This window comes from Haliotis rubra, unplaced genomic scaffold, assembly GCF_003918875.1.
Source record: "Haliotis rubra isolate DU_JTF1 unplaced genomic scaffold, ASM391887v1 Scf63, whole genome shotgun sequence".
Lineage (NCBI taxonomy): Eukaryota > Metazoa > Mollusca > Gastropoda > Lepetellida > Haliotidae > Haliotis > Haliotis rubra.
This window is the reverse complement of record NW_025767335.1, coordinates 971,402-991,109: the sequence shown is the minus strand read 5'-3', so window position 1 is coordinate 991,109 and position 19,708 is coordinate 971,402. Positions and strand designations below refer to the sequence as shown.

Here is a 19,708-nt window from a genome sequence, read left to right as displayed (position 1 = left end):
ACAGGGTATATTTCCTGTAACTTAATCACCAATTATCTATTTTATAATTTACTAGGCTTAGTATTGTTTAACTATGAGCGTGTTTGTTCAAAGTGCCTGATAGACATTTTCTCCAACTCTAGTTAATAGATGAGAAAAACCCAATAAGAATTGATCTCTGGTAGACCAACCAGTTAGATGTCATGTGAGGTCACAAGGACAACTTATCAGGGATGTCTCAAGGTATGATAATGTAGTGTCATTATTGGTAACAGTTTGTTATCTATTTTGATAATTTCAATACAACCATATAAATAGATATATATTTATGTTAACACAGGAAATACAGTGATGTTTTGCAGCATCAATCAGGGGTGGAAATAACCCATTGCCCGATGCCCGAGTCCAGTGTTTTTTTCTGTCGGGCAAGCATATTTGTATATCACACTGTACCGGTGTCCAGTTGACTTTCCAATGTTAATTATGTTGTTTATTTAAAAAATCAACAAGAAAATTGGCCAGTATAGTGGAAATATTATCAGGGCAAGTGATTTTACTTGTGCCACTGTACCAGAGTACACTAGCAATTTTAAAGTTATTTCCAGCCCTGATCAATATATATTATGTTAAGTAAATACATAAAAATAACTGTTTCATCAAATTAGAGATGATCCTTCCCATGCTCTCAGTTGATGGAGACTGCTTGTTTCGCTATGTCAGCTGGTAAGGAATTCAGCTGCAATGGAAGTATAAGTATCAAAATAGTTCTTGGAACTGTTATTTGGGACAAATTTTGAAGTTTTACTATCAAGCAACATCAATGGCTATCGGATGCCACTTGACAACGCCAGCAGAACCTGAAAGTGGTACAGAATGTGCGAGAAAATGTGAGATCTTCTCCCCCCATGCCTGAGGCAATGCCACCTTCAAACCATTCTAATTCTAGGTATGCAATTCTCGCCTTAAACACAGCAATTTTCAGTATTCAAGGAGAAGTAAAAGATCAATCACAATTCGATTTTGTTTGTTTGCTGTTTAACACTGCATTCAGAAATATTCCAGCTATATGGCAGCAGTCTGTAAATAATCGAGTCTGGGCTAGACAATCCAGTGATCAACCACACGAGCATCGATCTACAGAATTTGGATACAATGACAGGTATCAACCAAGTCAGCTAGCCTGACCACACCGATCCCCTTAGTCGTCTCGTACGACAAGCATGGGTTCCCGAAGACCAAATCTAACCCAGATCTTCAAGGGTCCTTACAGTTGAAAGACTTTTTATATGAAAGTACCACGCATTCTTTTGAGTAGTGTATTTTGATGGGTGTAACCTGAAGTGATTATATATGTGGCAGAATATTCTATGTGTATGTTCTTAAAATATTCAGTCAAAAACATTTATTATGATTGCATAAAGTTATATTTAAGATATATTTTGCTGTTTTAGGGGCCAGTTATTGTACCTCAATTTGAGGTTTGCATCCTATTCTTCCCAGGTGCACATTCCGGGGGGATCTATTCTTCCATGGAATTCCATGGGGGTTTTGTTTGATGGATGTTGATATGCAAACAACCACATACAACAGAATGCCATGTTATTTTGTGAGTACACTAGGGCTGTAACGAATACACTATGTGGCGAATATGATACGTATCATGAATCTTGGGTAACGAATACGAATAATTATTCATGAGTACGATATTGTAGTTAAGTGATTGATGTACAATATGGAAAGCCCATGTTGACAGTTTTGATTTGTCACAGCAGCAAACAGTGATCTCATGACACTCAAATTTGGTTTGTAATAGTTATAATCGACAGTACCATGTGCAGTCTTGGCAAACATGACTTGCACTACTCCAATGCTTGTACATGTTCCATTCTTGCATATCTCACTTTGGAAAGGACATAAGGGTTCAAGTAAAACATGCTCCCTTAAACAAATTGTAAATATTCATTAATATTTGGTTCTGGTGACAACGAATTGAATTCATGAAGGGCTACAATTCGATTCACCGAATATGCGAGTGAATCGTTACAGCCTTAGAGTACACGTCTTGTAAGCTGTAAATGTATTTATCATGAAAAGGGAATTAGGTTTTGTTTGATTGTTGTGTGAGTTCTGGGATAAGCTGAGCCTGTCTTATCCCTATAAATATTACTTAGTGGAGAAAATAACATTGAATTCCTTTGTTTTTGGTACTATATTTTTGTGACTTCCTTTGTGAGCGTAAGAGAGGTCAATATATAGCGTTAAAGCAGGACCCTTTCACTTCATCCTTATGACCCGAGAGTATTAATTACACCATGATGTTTAGAGACAAGCATGTTATAATAAACCACTACTAAAATGGGTATTTCATGTAATTTTATCATCTGTGTAGTGTGTAAGTATCTATAATCCCATGCAAAAACATCTCAAATTTCATTTGAAGTTTGGACATTAATTTGCCTAAGTTCAATCAGGTGACTGCACTGATGTATGGAAACATAGCTGAGTGAGTGAGTGAGTGAGTGAGTTTTTTAACAATACTCCAGCAATATCACGGCGGGCTACACCAGAAATGGGCTTCACACATTGTACCCATGTTGGTAATCGAACCCAGGTCTTCGCTTTAACCACCGGACTACACACTGCCCTGATACATAGCTGAAGTTAGATGACACTGGTTATTGTCAATCACATTATTTCCAGTTTTAAAAGCTGCAACTCTTGTTAGGGGACTGCATCAGCTGCTAGCCATGATACAAGTGCTTACTGAGTTGGTTGGACAACACGATATTGATACCGTGGCAGACGTCAATCGACGGTGTGTCATATGACGTTGCCATGGGTTGAACGGAAGACCAACTGCGGCCATTTTGTCTGTCTGCCGTATGTTGCTAAATATTACATTGTGTAACAGGTGTACAGGTAGTTCTGGAACTGTTCAATGTTTGCACTCAGATGGGTCATAATTCAGGCTCCGATAGTTTCACGGCTGCTGAAGCACAGACAAACAATGGTTTGAATATTTTTTTGAAAACGCCTGAAATGAGAAATTGTTGGTACATTGCCATATTTCTTCCCTTGTAATAATATTAAACAACTGACAGGTTTCAAGAAATTATTTCCCCTCTAAATGCTGTGGAGGTGCCATCTTGCTTGATGTTACAGTCATGACGTCAGCCTTTTTAGATATATTGGTCTGGTGATTTCAGTGACTGTTAGTAATTAAAGACATATACTTTACTTGTGTGTTTAGCATAATAAGGAATACATTATCAATCTGTGACATTAGTCTCTAGCCAGAAGCAAAAGTGCATTTCTGTTCACTTCAGAAATCTTTGCTCATGTTTGCGCACTTGATATACTAAACATGCTAACATTGACAAAAAATGTCTTCATGGTTTTAACCATGTTCAGGTCTAATCCAGGCATTTAGTGAGATTATCCAAGATCATATTCATTTAAGGAAGTCAAAACCTGCCTGAATGATATAAGCTTAAATTGCATATTTACATGAAATAAGTACTTGAATTTTGAATTTGGTTTGAACATAAGAAGATGTAATGTGTGATAAAAGATCTCATAATTAATATTGTGTGACACCCAGCCTGTGATTCTCTCTTTAGATTTTAAAGTAGCTATCACTCATTAGAGGAAATACTGAATTTTTGGTTGTACAAAATGAAATAATTGTTTGCTGGATGTATTGTTATCCATCCTTACTATCCAACTTCTAAATGCCACTCAAAGAAGTTATATGTATGTTCAGAGTTGTAAAAAATATAAATAAAAATTCACCATATGAATCAGTGACTTTAAAAATATATTACCATCTTACAAAAATCCCAGGTTTGGAAAATGAATGGTTAGTGCCTGGTTCCTGGTGAATGATGCCACCTGCAGCAGAGGAATCCCTGCCACTGACCTGCCACATACCCTGCTTCCTGATGGCCTTGGAACAGCCGACTGTGAGAAGGAGGTGCTGCACCATAGAGGCTAGGCAGCCTGTCTCACTTGTGTGTTTGTAGGTCACAGAGGAGAAGGCAGACAGCCCAGTGGAGTTCTCTACCAATGATCAATAGAGACCAGTGGTGGTTCATTATGATCCCGCTGTATCCTTGTGGTCAATAGATGCTGTCATTGTGTGGACGCTGGCCAGCCTCGAAGGCCTTGGCCGAGTTTTGCAGCCTGGTTTCCTGGGCAATGTCCATTGGTGTTGTTCACAAAATTATGCCATGAGTTGAGCAAAGGAATTCTGGTTAGGTATTCAAAGACTTGGAATATTGATGAATCCTCTTAACTTGTGCTTTATAATATTTTGATATTTTTAAATTATTATTTAAAAAATTCTGATTTGCATCAGTAAGCTGAGTATTTCAGAATTACTTTGGATCTTTTTGTTTAATATTATTTAGAAAATAATATGGATTGAAAATTCTTTTTCAATCTTTAATTTGCTACTTGTGTGTACGTATGCATATCCCTGTGCAATTTATGTGTGCAATGAGTATATTATTGGTCTAAATGTATATTAGACATTTTGGGGAGTTTAATTGTTGACTCTGCAAATTTGCTTGCACTGGTGAATCTAGTGATCAGATGTTTGATATCTATGAGGCAACTGGAGTGAGGAAAGGAAGCTTTGTAGCAGTGGCCTCTGCATCTTGTTCAAAGTTTGCCTTGCGAAAAATTGTCCACATTTTTTTCAAGTACCTGCATACAAATGCAAAAAAGTTACCGTTTCTTCAAGCCTCCACTAAGCCAAATTACTAGCTGTCTGTAAATGATAAAGTCAATCAATCCAGTGATTGCCACCATGAGCTTCCATCTAATCCATTGGGATATAATTATGTGTTTCGACCAAGTTGGCAAGCTTGACCAGTCAATTCCAGAAGCTGCCTGTTGTTACAAATGTGTCATCGGGCTTGTTGTGATGTTTCATTCCCCGCATGGGTACAATGTGTTGAGAACATTTCTGGTGTTCCCCGCTGTGACATTGCTGGAATATTGCTATAAGCGGCGTACAACTGAATTCATTCACGACAAACATCTGCTGCTGGGTATTGTTTTGTGACAAGAGGTTGCCCCATAACAAGTGTACAGGTTTAAAATGGACTCTGTCCATCCATCATTCCATTCATCTGCCTGTGCATAATGTTGTTTCTGGATTTCAATAAACTTGGCACATGGATAGGTCTAGTTGTCACCTGGTACATTTTGATAGTTTAGGAGTTTTGAAAAATTATTTGATTATGAAAACCATTTTTGACCGAATGATAGGTCTGGTGGTGAATTGATGCTTTTAGATAGTTTGGGGTTTTAAAAGTTTGTTTGTTTGGCAACATGTTTCATAAATGTATTCATGACAATTATTTACTATTACAGGTGATATTGATGACTTTGTCTTTGTGTTGAGGTTGAAGTGTTGACAATCTTGTATGATGCTTGTGTCATGGTTGTGTCATCAGCTGAACATAATACCTATCAGAACATTGTTCCAAAGACTCATCAAAGCAGACAAAATTGGCAAAAGCAACATGAGATATAAAAACACTAAAGTACTCGCAGTACAACCACTGATAGATGAATCCATTACAATAATGTAAAACGCAATAAAAACGGTTTCTAGAAATCATTAACCTATTCGCTGTGTCCAAGTCCAAAGGGGTTGTTCCCATCTGCAAGAGGCTGATGGCCCCCCTAGCGCAGCAGTTATGAGTGTCCCCCTGGAACTACTGACTGACTAAGTTTGGTTTTACACTGCTTTTAGCAATATTCCAGCAACATCACGGCGGGGACACCAGAAATGGGCTTCACACATTGTACCCATGTGGGGATTTGAACCCGGGTCTTTTGGCATGACGAGCCAACGCTTTAACCATTAGGCTACCCCACCGCCCCTCCCTCTGGAACTATATGTTTGATACCTGACCATCGTTTTCACAGGTAATGTGTCACTTGAACCAAAAGTAGCCACATTAATCTGAAGAGCTGACTATTGATCGCTGTATGTAAGTGATGGGGACAATGATTAGTTGGCTGAAGGAGCTGTGATGATGTGGATCTCGCTTCCGAATGCTATGTTGTGTAGAGGAGCTCCACGGCAGGGTGTTGTTCAACATGTGAAAGGTATAGCTAACAGTCACGCGGATAAGGGTGATCCATGGAGAAGTTTAGACAAACATTTGGATCAAATTTGATTTGGGGAATTATTAAGATAAAGTACGGAGAAAGTGGGTTTTACTTTCTGTTTGAGATTATTGTACCTACAATGACAACATTTGTACAAGTACTGTCGCGGGTTCGATCCCCGACCACGTCATACCAAAAGACGTTAAAATATGGTACTTGTTGGTCCCTGCCTGGTGCTCGGCATTAATGGGTACTAGCAGGACTGGTTGGCTCGGAGTCAGTATAATGTGTCTGAGTGGGGTATTCATGCTTCACTGTGGCATGGTATCTCAGTGGGCTAGCACTATAAAACCAGCTTAGGTCTGGGCTAGTACAAGCAGCCGCACATACACATACACATGCATGCACGTCGTCATATGAGCGAAATATTCTCAAGCACGACGTTAAACCCAATTTCACCTCACCTCACCTCACCTCACCTCACCTCATACAAGTACTTGTCTGTTTCTCTGACAGCTTGTAGGGATACAGAGTAGCCTCGTGGTTAAAACGTTGACTTGTCACGCTGGAGACTTGGGTTCGATTCCCCACATGGGTACAATGTGTCAAGTGGCGTAAAACCATTCTGACTCACTCAAGCTTGTACTTGCAAGGACTAATGTTTGCCATGAGACACCATGCAGCTGTTTAGCATGGATTCCCTTTTCAAACACAGTATGTTGAGTATGAATGAACCAGTTCTTGTTTTAGCCTGGGATAACCAAGTGCCAGTAACATAAATTACCATGTTTTGATGTCTTTTGGTGTTATGCTCCGTGGATCGAATTAGTGGTGGTCCGATTAATTGAAATAGTCGAAGATTGGTGGCAATGACTAAATGACCAAGCAATCGATCATGTCTTCTCAATATCGAACACAATTAATTTTGGAACACTTGTTTGCATCAGCAACATTTTTCACAAGGTTGGTTTTGTCTGTTACATTTCATAAGCACTACAAGCTTGTTCACTGTCATGATTGAAGTTATCTTAAAGACTCCAGGAAATTTATGTTCCTAACATACTTGTCATCCTTTTAAGATGTGAAATTTGTAAATGCATTTTGTGCAGTTTGAAACCCCGAAAAGAACTACATGTTTTTTCTATATGTTTTTGTGCATTAACAAACATAACCATGAGATTTGATAAATGACGCTAGCCGATTATTTTCTATGATTGATCGCTTGTAATGAACCAATTATCATTGGGGAGATTTTAACCAATTCCCAACACTTGACAGAATCACTTAGGTTCTGACCATAGTCCTGGTACAATTCACACTCATATTTGGTGAATCAAAGTGTATCCCTTCATGAACTCATAATTCGTTGGGGCAGTGGGGTAACCTAATGGTTAAAGCATTGGCTCGTCACGCTGAAGACCTGGGTTCGAATCCCCACATGGGAACAATGAGTGAAGCCCATTTCTGGTGTCCCCCGCCGTGATATTGCTGGAATATTGCTAAAAGCAGCGTAAAACCAAACTCAGTCAGTCATAATTCGTTGACACTAGAATTGAATATTTACAAATGCTTTTAAGAGAGTGTTTTACTTGAGACTAGTTTGTTGTTTATGTAAGTGAGATATGCAAAATAGAAAATATATCCACACATGCAGTGGTGTAGCATGTGTGTTTTTTGGCTAAGGATATGAGAGACATTGTTTGCAATGTATTGTTGTTTTCAATTTATAGAAAATACCATTTGAATGTTGCAACTTATGCAATTACGTGACATGTTTGGTATTTTGATTTATTGATATTAAGCATAAGTATTCCTGAATAGATATCTGTTACTATTTATTTTAAAACATATATAACACTCGCTTTGTGATGTATTTATTTGTCATGTGGGCGGTGGGGTAGCCTAGTGGTTAAAACTTCGCTCGTCACGCTGAAGATCCGAGTTCGATTTACCCACATGGGTACAATGTGTGAAGCCCATTTCTGGTGTCCCCCCGCCGTGATATTGCTGGAATATTGCTAAAAGTTGCATAAAACCATACTCACTCACTCACTGTATTTGTTGTGGCTTTAGTAGACAATCTATTCACGTGAATTTGTAAGATGCAACCAGTCACTGATGACTGGCTGCTTTCATTATCAACAGTTATCATACAACTGTTTGATTGCCCTTTAAATATGTTGGTGAGTAAATGTGAAAACATAAACTTTTTATACAACTGGTTTAGTGCATTTTGTGATGTTTTGCTGTAGATTCTTACACCATTTTCACTACAGCCTGATAACAGTGTAAGAATATACACAGGATGTTGTTGTCCAATAAAATGATTACAGTTTTAAAAATTATTTTTTTCTAATAGAATTTGTGATCTTTATGTAAAAATGCTATTCAATTCTGAATTTTTTTAGACTCCTCCCCTTTGGATTATTTTTGTGTGTGTGAGAGACAGGAATGTTAGATATTTTAATTCTGAGCTGTAAGAGATGAAATATATCATGTGTTATCTCTTCAGGGTTGACCACTCACAGCCATTTTGGCTCAGGGCAAGTGGAATATTGTGTCGTCTAGCGTGACTGGAGAAATATCTGTTGGCTGTCATAGGGGACAAGATTTATTCAGTATACTGACCATATATTTGCCAGCTGCATGTGTCCATCCCACATTTCTCTGTATATTATATCACCATTTTGTGAGAATATACACCCTGAACCTAATGGCTTTTATAGCTTCATTTCAGAACTCATGTGGCGTCTGTCCATCTTTTTTATCACAAGCATGGCTCAGAATGTCTCTCATATCTTGAAATCAACAACCAATCTAAATGTCTTCATGAAACCAAACTCCACATAAACCTACAATACAAATGTTAAAGCGGCATCTTTTTCTTTACAAACCTATTGATAAACAAATCAGGAGTCATTGATGAACCTTTATCTTTATGTATGCCTTTTTGTAGCAGTGTCATCCCTCGCCTACCGGCTCGGGTGACACTGCTACAAAGAGGCATACATCAGAGCGTATTACCCTCGAGAGAAGCATACAACTTATAATATCTGGAAGATAAGTTTTACTGACTCATATGTAAACACAGAGATGCCAACCCATACGATTTTATCATATTCGTTATGAAAAAACAACACAAAATACGTGACTACGATAGCAGTAAAAATATACGATGTAAAAAAAAATAATACATTGAATCAAATTATCAAATAGCACATGTACCATACACAATAAATTTCAACCACTTTTTATTCAGTATCAAGCTATATGTGGGTACTTACTACTGATTTAGGTGAGTATGAATGTTAATAACAAGTTCTTTTAATATCTATGTATTTTTTATTAAATATGAAAATTATTTGGAAAAGTTAATACTAATTTTGGCCAAAAATGCTAAGTTTTTAATCAGTTTTTTGGCCAAAATACTAATTGGGCTAAATTAGGGTTGGCATCTCTGTAATCATTGTAGAGGACAGACAGTGCTTATACTGCAGGAGGTTCCATGATGACGCATTGCGATGGGGTAGCCTAGTGGCTAAAGCGTTCACTTGTCACACCGAAGACCCGGGTTCAATTCCCCACATGGGCACAATGTGTGAAGCCCATTTCTGGTGTCATTGCTAAAACGTCATTTCTGGTGATATTGCTAAAACGTTGCGTAAAACTAAATTCACTCACTCCAAGATGACGCCAGCACAGAGGGAAGTCCAGTACTGAGGACATTGCTTCATCAAGTTATATATAGTTGTGAACGAACAGTACAATAGGGTTGGATGGCTGCTTGAGGCTTTGTATTATTAACACAATGGTGGCATGGGGGTCAAGGCTATTTAGTATCATCCAAAGCTGGCTTCCACAGGAGATTATGATTGGCCATGATGTCATAATAATTGATGAGATTACAATCAGATTACATTACGAATCTCTGCCAGATTAGTCATCCTTTTCACACACAAGACACTAAGTGTATATTTTTACAAAAGCTGAGAGAAATAGACTTGTGACAGTTGTCTAGTTCTAGTATTGACACATGGTTTATTTTTTATATCAGAAGATACAAGTGTGAAATTCTGTATCATGACGGGATAGATGTACAATACAGCATCTGCAGCAGAGTGATCAACACACTGGTTTGCTTTGACTCCTTAGATTGTCATGAATCAATGATTTACAAAACAAAAAAATTTGTGTCCTGTTGAAAGTGGTTGGCTCTGCAGTCTGGAATCTCTCCACTGCCAGGTTTGTTTTTATTTTCTTAGATTCTCAAAAATCAACAATTTACTAGGGCTGTGATGATACACTATGTCACTATGTGATACATATCGCGATATTTTAACTGCGATACGATACGTTTCACGATACATACACCTTGAAAGAATGACACAGTATTAATATTTAAAATGATTTATTTCAAGGTATTTGTGTATAACAATAACACTATTTCAAGGTATTTGTGTATAACAATAACACTATTGTAATAAACAAACAAGTAACTATCATACTAGTATTTTTTTCTCTAAAAAGTACTTTAACATGTTTAAGATAATACTGTTTTGAAAAAAAAAAGGAGTGTATCGATACACCAGTCAACGAAACGATAGCTGTATCAAACTTAAATGTATCGTGATGTATCGGTGAATCGTCCCAATTTACAAAACAAAACATTTTGTGTCCTGTTGATCATGTTGGCTCTGCAGTTTGGAATCACCCCACCTCCACATTTGTTTTTTGTTTTCTTAGATTCTCAAAAATCAACAATTTACCAAGCAAAACATTTTGTGTCCTGTTGAAAGTGGTTGACTCTGCAGTGTGGAATCACTCCAGTTCTTGTTGTGTGGGCTTGTAACCACATTTGAAGGAGCAGGTGCTTGTTGTTATCTTCCCTTGAAGTCAGAATAAGCTGCTTATCTTACATCCTTCTCATCACAGATCTGTCATATACCAATCTCATACATAGTCAGAGTACCAGGACATTAAATCAGTAACATGAATGTTTTGGTCCAGACAGGCAGATGTTATCAGATTGTCAGTGCGAAGGTTGATGAATGTTGGTAATTTACTAAGATGACAACTTATTAAAGGTATCGTGACATTTGACTTCAACAACAAAAATTTGATTGAACATGAAAACATGAATTGAATTATCTGAAGTTTTACCATGTTTACTCCAAGATATATTTTTCACAGATTATAAACATACATTTATTATGATAAAAATGAGTTTTGATTGGTTGGTGTGTTAATAATCGGAAAGTTTAATATCAAATGAAAAGTATGACTATGTTAAAATACAAAATTATTTATTCTTCATGTCTACAGGTAAAGAATTTTCATTAATTAATTTAATCATGGTAATGCTAAGTATGAAGCAGCGATTAAATATTATAAGTTACATTTGATTGTCCCCCTTATTGCCTCTCATTGTCCATATGAGCCATGGTAATCTTAACACATGTAAATGCCTCCGTGGCAGTGACTATGAATAGAATATCATTGTCTATAAATTGGTATCAATACAATATTAACATAAAAATGCATTGATACATCGATTTTGTGATGCTGTGACATTGCTATCTGAAGCACAATATTCATGGTAGTCCTTTAGTTATTAAATAAGGTCTATTTCAAACCAGCTCTTGCTAGATGTTTTGTAATTTCTTTGTTTTTGAAAATTGTTGTTGGTAGGTGGAAGGAAAGACATTTTAGATTATTTCTTTTCTGTTTGTGAATGTCAGTTAGCCATTTGGAAGGAAATGAAACAGGTGCTTGGTGCTTGTAAGTAATTTTAATGCATTTGCTAAATATGTGAAAAGTTGCGAACAACATTGCCACCACTTGCTTCCCTGAGTTGTCTCCCTTACTATGAACAGAGACTGTTCCAAAATGACTCATCCTGGATCAAAATAATTCAACTATTGACGTCATCTTTTCTTGTGTTAAGATTCACTAAGTGCATAAGGTTTAGAATCTTGTAGTGCAAAGAGTGTACGTTACTTTACATGATTTTTTATATGTTTCTAACTCCATTAAAGCTTAAACATTACAGTTAGTTCCGATAGATAATTAAAGTTAACAATATCTTCACACATTGTTGATATCAACTTTCACAAAATGTGTCTGAATGAAATCATTGACATCATTAAGCGCAAATGCAATGCAAGCCATTGTACAATTAGCCAATCAGGATTTATGTTATTAGTAGGTACTGCTTGTTGTGTTAGAAACATAAAATATATTATTGCATGGTTTGCCAAACAAGTGGGAGAGAATCTCTTGCAACTGAAATATTTTAATATGTATGCAATCTTAAGTCTGTTGCCATGTGATGTAGACAAATAGTGTGAACGTGTGATGCACAGACTACAGGGCATGTTGCAACTAAGGCTGTTATGATTCACTCGCTTATTCAGTGAATTGAACTGTATCAATTCATGAATGCAATTCATTATTTGCTATCACTTGAATCGAATATTTAGTGATTGAGAGTTTTCACTTTAATTTTCTTGTTATTTATAAATAAAGGAATATATCTGGACAGGTAGTAAAGAAGCCGGCACTCTTATACACCTGGGCCCTGTTTCACAAAGCTCTTGCAGCGTTACGACTATCGTAAGTCAATGTTACAGTATAGGAGGCACGAATGCTGCGTGAGAAAAGTTATGAAATCTTTGGCTTACGAGAGCTTTGTGAAACGTGGCCCTGGGTGGTGAGGTAGCCTAGTGGTTAAAGTGTTAGCTCATCACGCTGAAGACATAGGGTTGGATTCCCCACATGGGCACAATGTGTGAAGCCCATTTTTGGCGTCCCCTGCCGTGATATTGCTGGAATATTGCTAAAATAAGCGTAAAACCAAACTCACTCACTCTCTCTTGTACATATACTTTGACTATACGTGATCACTGGTCATTGACACTATCGATATTGTTAAAACAGGTAAAAAATGATTTGACATTGTCTCACTATACATAAGGAAACACAGATCTGCTGTTGACTTGCTGTGGTAATCGTTGCCCAATGTCAGTGATATGTATCATACTCGCCTCATACTGGATTCGTTGTAGCCCACTCATTTATCAGGAGGTTGGACCACACCTTCACTTTATAGTTGCTGGTCAAGGGGCTGGACTCTTTGGCAGCAGTCTGTAAATAGTCTGGACCTGACAATCCAGTGATCAATGACATGAGGATCGATCTACACAATTGGGACATGTATCAACCAAGTCAGGGCACGTGACCACCCGATCCCATTAGTTATCCCTTAAGACAAGCACAGGTTGCTGAAGACCAATTCTAATCCAGATCTTCACTGGTCAGCTGAAACAGGAAGCTAGAATATACAGCTAGATTCACAGGCTGTGCCAAACACTTTCAGTCTACTAGCACACTATTTGCTCTTTACATTATTTAGATTTAGATAAGACTATCATTAGCAAGACCAAACAGAATATTACAAGACAGGGATTTCATCACGGACTCAGCAGTCACTTCTGCAATAATTGTCCTGACTCCCAAACACATCCCGATTCAAATGTGCAAAACAAAATTCTCCAAAATGTTGTCAGCCATTTGATGAAATGAAAGCCAAATATGTTTTCAATATCAGTATGTGATATAAAAAGCATAATGAGAATAATTAATATCTTTAAATGTGACTGTGAATGTGATCTTTTTATGACTGATCTGTTAAGAGAGTACTTCTGATCACCCACTGAAAGGAATTTTGTTTTCGCACCTGAGCTGAAAATGGTGAGGCCTATTAGGGTTTCAGTGTTTAAGAAGGTCACGTTTACACTTAACACAACAGCAATACCCCTTGTTGCCACAACAGCATACTTTAACATTTAGACAGACATTTTGATAAGATGGCTTCATAGAACAAAATCCTTATCATTTTTCTGAAGATTGCTTATCCTGTGTAGATTTGTGTGGCTCTTCTAATTATGATATTCTGATTATGAAATTTGTTTTTGTCATTTTTACCTGTTTTTTTCTTTTGTTTTCTGAAAGTTGACAATTCGATGACCTTCAAACAAGCATTACCTGCTGGGAAGTCTTGTAAACATTTATATGTCAGTGTTTCAGTGAAGGTTGTACAGAATTAAAACATCATGGGTGATCTAATTTTAATAACTTGTGGGTTTGAGCTGAAAAACTCTTCTTGATGTCATAAATGTGAGCTGTCTTGTTCCACGCTGGAGCTATTTCTGTGATGCAGGTTGGAGTTGGATGAGGAGGCAGAACAGAGGACCTGGTGGTTTGAGTCTTGTTTGTACTGTCATACACTTTGATTAGTTGACATACTGGATTGTATACCTCTCATTTAGGGAGGATGGTCAGGGACCTTTTAGGCTCCAGTTCAAAGTGTTTATAAAGGCATGTTGTGTTGGACTAATCTCTGAAAGAAAAAGTAATTTCGAATCTCTGACACAATGTTTGAAGCAGCAAGATGCCATGCATGTTCTCAACTTGAAAACTTCCACACTGTTCATTGCAATGATAGACATAATGGATTCTTGGCCATCAGGTTGTTACCAGCTAGCCCAAGACTAGTAAAATTCAAAACAGACTAGTAACAATTCTTTGTGAACTATTACCTCAACCATGAGGTGGAGGACATATCTGTAGCAACACATTTTGTTAACCATTGAAAATAGAATTTAATTTTTTGATTCTGCCCAGATATTGGTCATGAGTCCTCTGGACACAGAAACACTACTGGTAGGATAGACCAGATAGAGACAATAACATGCACGTTATTAACCGAGTGAGTTTAGTTTTACGCCACACTCAGCAATATTCCAGCTATATCAGGGGTGGAAATAACCTTAAAATTGCTAGTGTACTCCGGTACAGTGGCACATGTAAAATCACTTTCCCTGATAATTTTTCCACTATACCGTGATTTTTTAAATAAACAACATAATTAACATTGGGAAGTCAACTGGACACCGGTACAGTGTGATATACAAATTTGCTTGCCTCACAGAAAAAAACACTGGACTCGTACGTCGGGCAATGGGCTATTTCCACCCCTGTATATGGCGGCTATCTGTAAATAATCGAGTCTGGACCAGACAATCCAGTGATTAACTGAAGCCATCCATCATTGAAGTGTTTGTAAGCTAACCGTGGACCATGTCATACATAGTGAAACCTATTTCCTGTCGGTTATCATAAAACATTGGTGCCTGATAGGGGCAGTGGGGCAGCCTAGTGGTTAAAGTGTTCGCTCCTCACGCTGAAGACCCGGGTTCGATTCCCCACTTCAGTACAATGTGTGAAGCCCATTTCTGGTGTTCTCCACCTTGATATTGCTGGAATATTGATAAAAGCAGCGTAAAACTAAACTCTCTCACTGGTGCCTGAATATGCCCAAGCAGATTACTGTCGGGAATATTTTATATACAAGGAAAAGGACATTACTGCATTTGCCTAAAAAAATGTAAGACGAAAATTCACATCTTTCTTGATTTGTCAATGTAATCAACACAATAATTACTGTGGACATAACTGACATTTGTATTGTCATCTTAATATTTCTTGAAAATGTGAGTTTTAAATGTATTCATAGATTGCTTTCAAATGTTTGAAAATGTGTTTCAAATTCCTTTTGGTCAAGATTTAGAGTTCCTTGAGAACTGAAAAGGCTTCTGATGTTTGGTTGATGAGTGGTTCCAAGCAGAGAGCTGTACATACATTTGATAATGGTCGTCTTGGGCATGATGCTGTCACGTGCATTAGCAGCTGCTGCCTGTGCTAATATTGCCATTATCTGTCGCATGATTGATCGCCTTCTACATGGAATACTTGCACAAGTACACATATAGGGCCCAAAATACCCTGAATCTCTATAAGCAGACACGCTGGTCATTCCTGGTAAAAGGACATACTTATTATGTGATCTTGGGTTCAGCATAATATCTGATGGTAATGGGTTTCAAGACAAGTTGTAAAGATGCTTGTTTGGAAAAAGTGGGCGCTGTTGTACTTGAGATTGTCACCATCCACTATTGGTACTATTATTGGATTTTGCTGCTATTTTCACCTTCTTTTGCTTGTTTTCAGAAGTCTGCCATGATCGCCATGGACCATCTTACTTGATATCGTCAGGTGAGTTACTTAATATCATCTTAGGTTTCATATTTCTTGGACCCAGTGGGGATTCTGGGTTAGAAATTTTCCCCAGCAACCCATGTTGGTGGTTGTAAGATTTGACTCAACGGACCTGGTGGCTGAGATTTGGTGACTTGGTTGATGACGTGTTATGAAACCCAGACGGCATGGTATGTCGATCACAGTGGAATGTGTGGTCCAGACTTGATGATGTACAGATCTTGTCATGGAACTGGAACATTCCTGAGTGTGATGTTAACAGCACTCATGCATGCACAGACACATACACATGCAGACGCAGACACAGCCACTTGCAGATCTAGACACAGCCACTTGCAGATGCAGACACAGCCACATGCAGATGGAGACACAGCCACATGCAGATGCAGACACAGCCACATGCAGACGCAGAACACACACAGCACATGCAGATGCACAGCCACAGATGCAGCAGCCACATGCAGATGCAGACACAGCCACATGCAGATGCAGACACAGCCACTTGCAGATGCAGACACAGCCACATGCAGATGGAACAGCCACATGCAGACATGCAGACACAGCCACATGCAGATCAGACACAGCCACATGCAGATGCAGACACAGCCACATGCAGATGGAGACACAGCCACATGCAGATGGAGACACAGCCACATGCAGATCTAGACACAGCCACATGCGGACGCAGACACAACCACATGCAGATGGAGACACAGCCACTTGCAGATGGAGACACAGCCACATGCAGATCTAGACAGCCACTTGCAGACGCAGACACAGCCACATGCAGATGGAGACACAGCCACATGCAGACGCAGACACAGCCACATGCAGATCTAGACAGCCACTTGCAGACGCAGACACAGCCACATGCAGATGGAGACACAGCCACATGCAGATGCAGACACAGCCACATGCAGATGGAGACACAGCCACTTGCAGATGCAGACACAGCCACATGCAGATGGAGACACAGCCACATGCAGGAACGCAGACACAGCCACAGCCACTTGCAGACGGAGACACAGCCACTTGCAGACGGAGACACAGCCACATGCAGATGCAGACACAGCCACTTGCAGACGGAGACACAGCCACATGAAGATGGAGACACAGCCACATGCAGGCACAGACACAGCCACTTGCAGATGCAGACACAGCCACATGCAGATGGAGACACAGCCACATGCAGATGGAGACACAGACACATGCAGGCACAGACACAGCCACTTGCAGACGGAGACACAGCCACTTGCAGACGGAGACACAGCCACATGCAGATGCAGCCACATGCAGATGCAGACACAGCCACTTGCAGATGCAGACACAGCCACATGCAGACGCAGACACAGCCACTTGCAGATGCAGACACAGCCACATGCAGATGCAGACACAGCCACATGCAGACGAGAGACACAGCCACTTGCAGATGGAGACACAGCCACATGCAGGCGCAGAGCGCATGAGACACAGCCACTTGCAGATGGAGACACAGCCACTTGCATGCAGGCGCGGAACACAGCCACATGCAGACACAGACACAGCCACTGCAGATGCACTTGAGACACAGCCACATGCAGATGGAGACACAGCCACATGCAGATGTAGACACAGCCACATGCGGACGCAGACACAGCCACATGCAGATTGAGACACAGCCACATGCAGATGCAGATGGAGACACAGCCACATGCAGATGGAGACACAGCCACATGCAGACGCAGACACAGCCACATGCAGACGGAGACACAGCCACTTGCAGATGGAGACACAGCCACATGCAGATGGAGACACAGCCACATGCAGATGGAGATGCAGACACACTTGCAGATGGACACACACAGCCACATGCAGAGATGGAGACACAGCCACTTGCAGATGCAGACACAGCCACATGCAGATGCAGACACTTGCCAGACACATGCAGATGCAGACAGCCAGCCACATGCAGATGGAGACACAGCCACATGCAGATGCAGACACAGCCACATGCAGATGCAGACACATGCAGATGGACACAGACACATGCAGATGCAGATGCAGACACAGCCACATGCAGATGCAGACACAGCCACATGCAGACGCAGACACAGCCACATGCAGAGACACAGCCACATGCACAGACACATGCAGATGCAGACACAGCCACTTGCCACATGCAGACACAGCCACATGCAGACACAGACACAATCACTTGCAGACACAGACACAATCACTTGCAGCCACTTGCAGACAGACACAGACACATGCAGACACAGCCACTTGCAGATGCAGACACAGCCACTTGCAGACACAGACACAGACACAGCCAGACACAGACAGACACAGCCACATGCAGATGCAGACACAGCCACTTGCAGATGCAGACACAGCCACATGCAGATGGACACAGACACAGCCACTTGCAGATGCAGACACAGACACAGCCACTTGCAGATGCAGACACAGCCACATGCAGATGCAGACACAGCCACTTGCAGATGCAGACACAGCCACTTGCAGATGCAGACACAGCCACTTGCAGATGCAGACACAGACACTTGCAGACACAGACACAGCCACTTGCAGATGCAGACGCAGCCACTTGCAGACACAGACACAGCCACATGCAGACGCGCAGCCACATACAGACACAGCCACTTGCAGATGCAGACACAGCCACTTGCAGACGCAGACACGGCCACTTGCAGACGCAGACACAGCCAATTGCAGATGCAGACACAGCCACTTGCAGACGGAGACACAATCACATGCAGACACACAGCTACATGCAGACGCAGACACAGCCACTTGCAGATGCAGACACTGCCACTTGCAGACACAGCCACGTGCAGACACAACCACATGCAGACGCAGACACAGCCACTTGCAGATGCAGACACCGCCACTTGCAGACACAGACACAGCCACATGCAGACACAGACACTTGCAGACACAGACACAGACACTTGCAGACACAGCCACTTGCAGACACAGACACAGCCACTTGCAGATGCAGACAAAGACACTTGCAGACACAGACACAGACACTTGCAGACACAGACACAGCCACTTGCAGACACAGCCACAGCCACATGCAGACACAGACACAGCCACTTGCAGACACAGACACAGCCACATGCAGACGCAGCCACATGCAGACGCAGACACAGCCACTTGCAGACGCAGCCACAGACACATGCAGACGCAGACACAGCCACTTGCAGATGCAGACACAGCCACTTGCAGACGCAGACACAGCCACTTGCAGACACAGCCACTTGGAGATGCAGACACAGCCACTTGCAGATGCAGACGCAGCCACATGCAGATGCAGACACAGCCACTTGCAGACGCAGACACAGCCACTTGCAGATGCAGACACAGCCACATGCAGACGGAGACACAGCCACTTGCAGATGCAGACACAGCCACTTGCAGACGCAGACACAGCCACATGCAGACACAGACACAGCCACTTGGAGATGCAGACACAGCCACATGCAGA

General features: G+C 40.5%; 1 protein-coding gene across 1 annotated transcript in view; it reads left to right on the top strand.

The window, feature by feature from the left end:
* LOC124256485 (nuclear receptor coactivator 2-like) overlaps nucleotides 1-19,708 on the top strand; it is a 166,448-nt gene that overhangs the window by 22,938 nt on the left and 123,802 nt on the right. The window contains 1 exon segment of the mRNA XM_046690473.1: nucleotides 16,174-16,218. The gene's annotated coding sequence lies outside the window, so the exon portion shown is untranslated.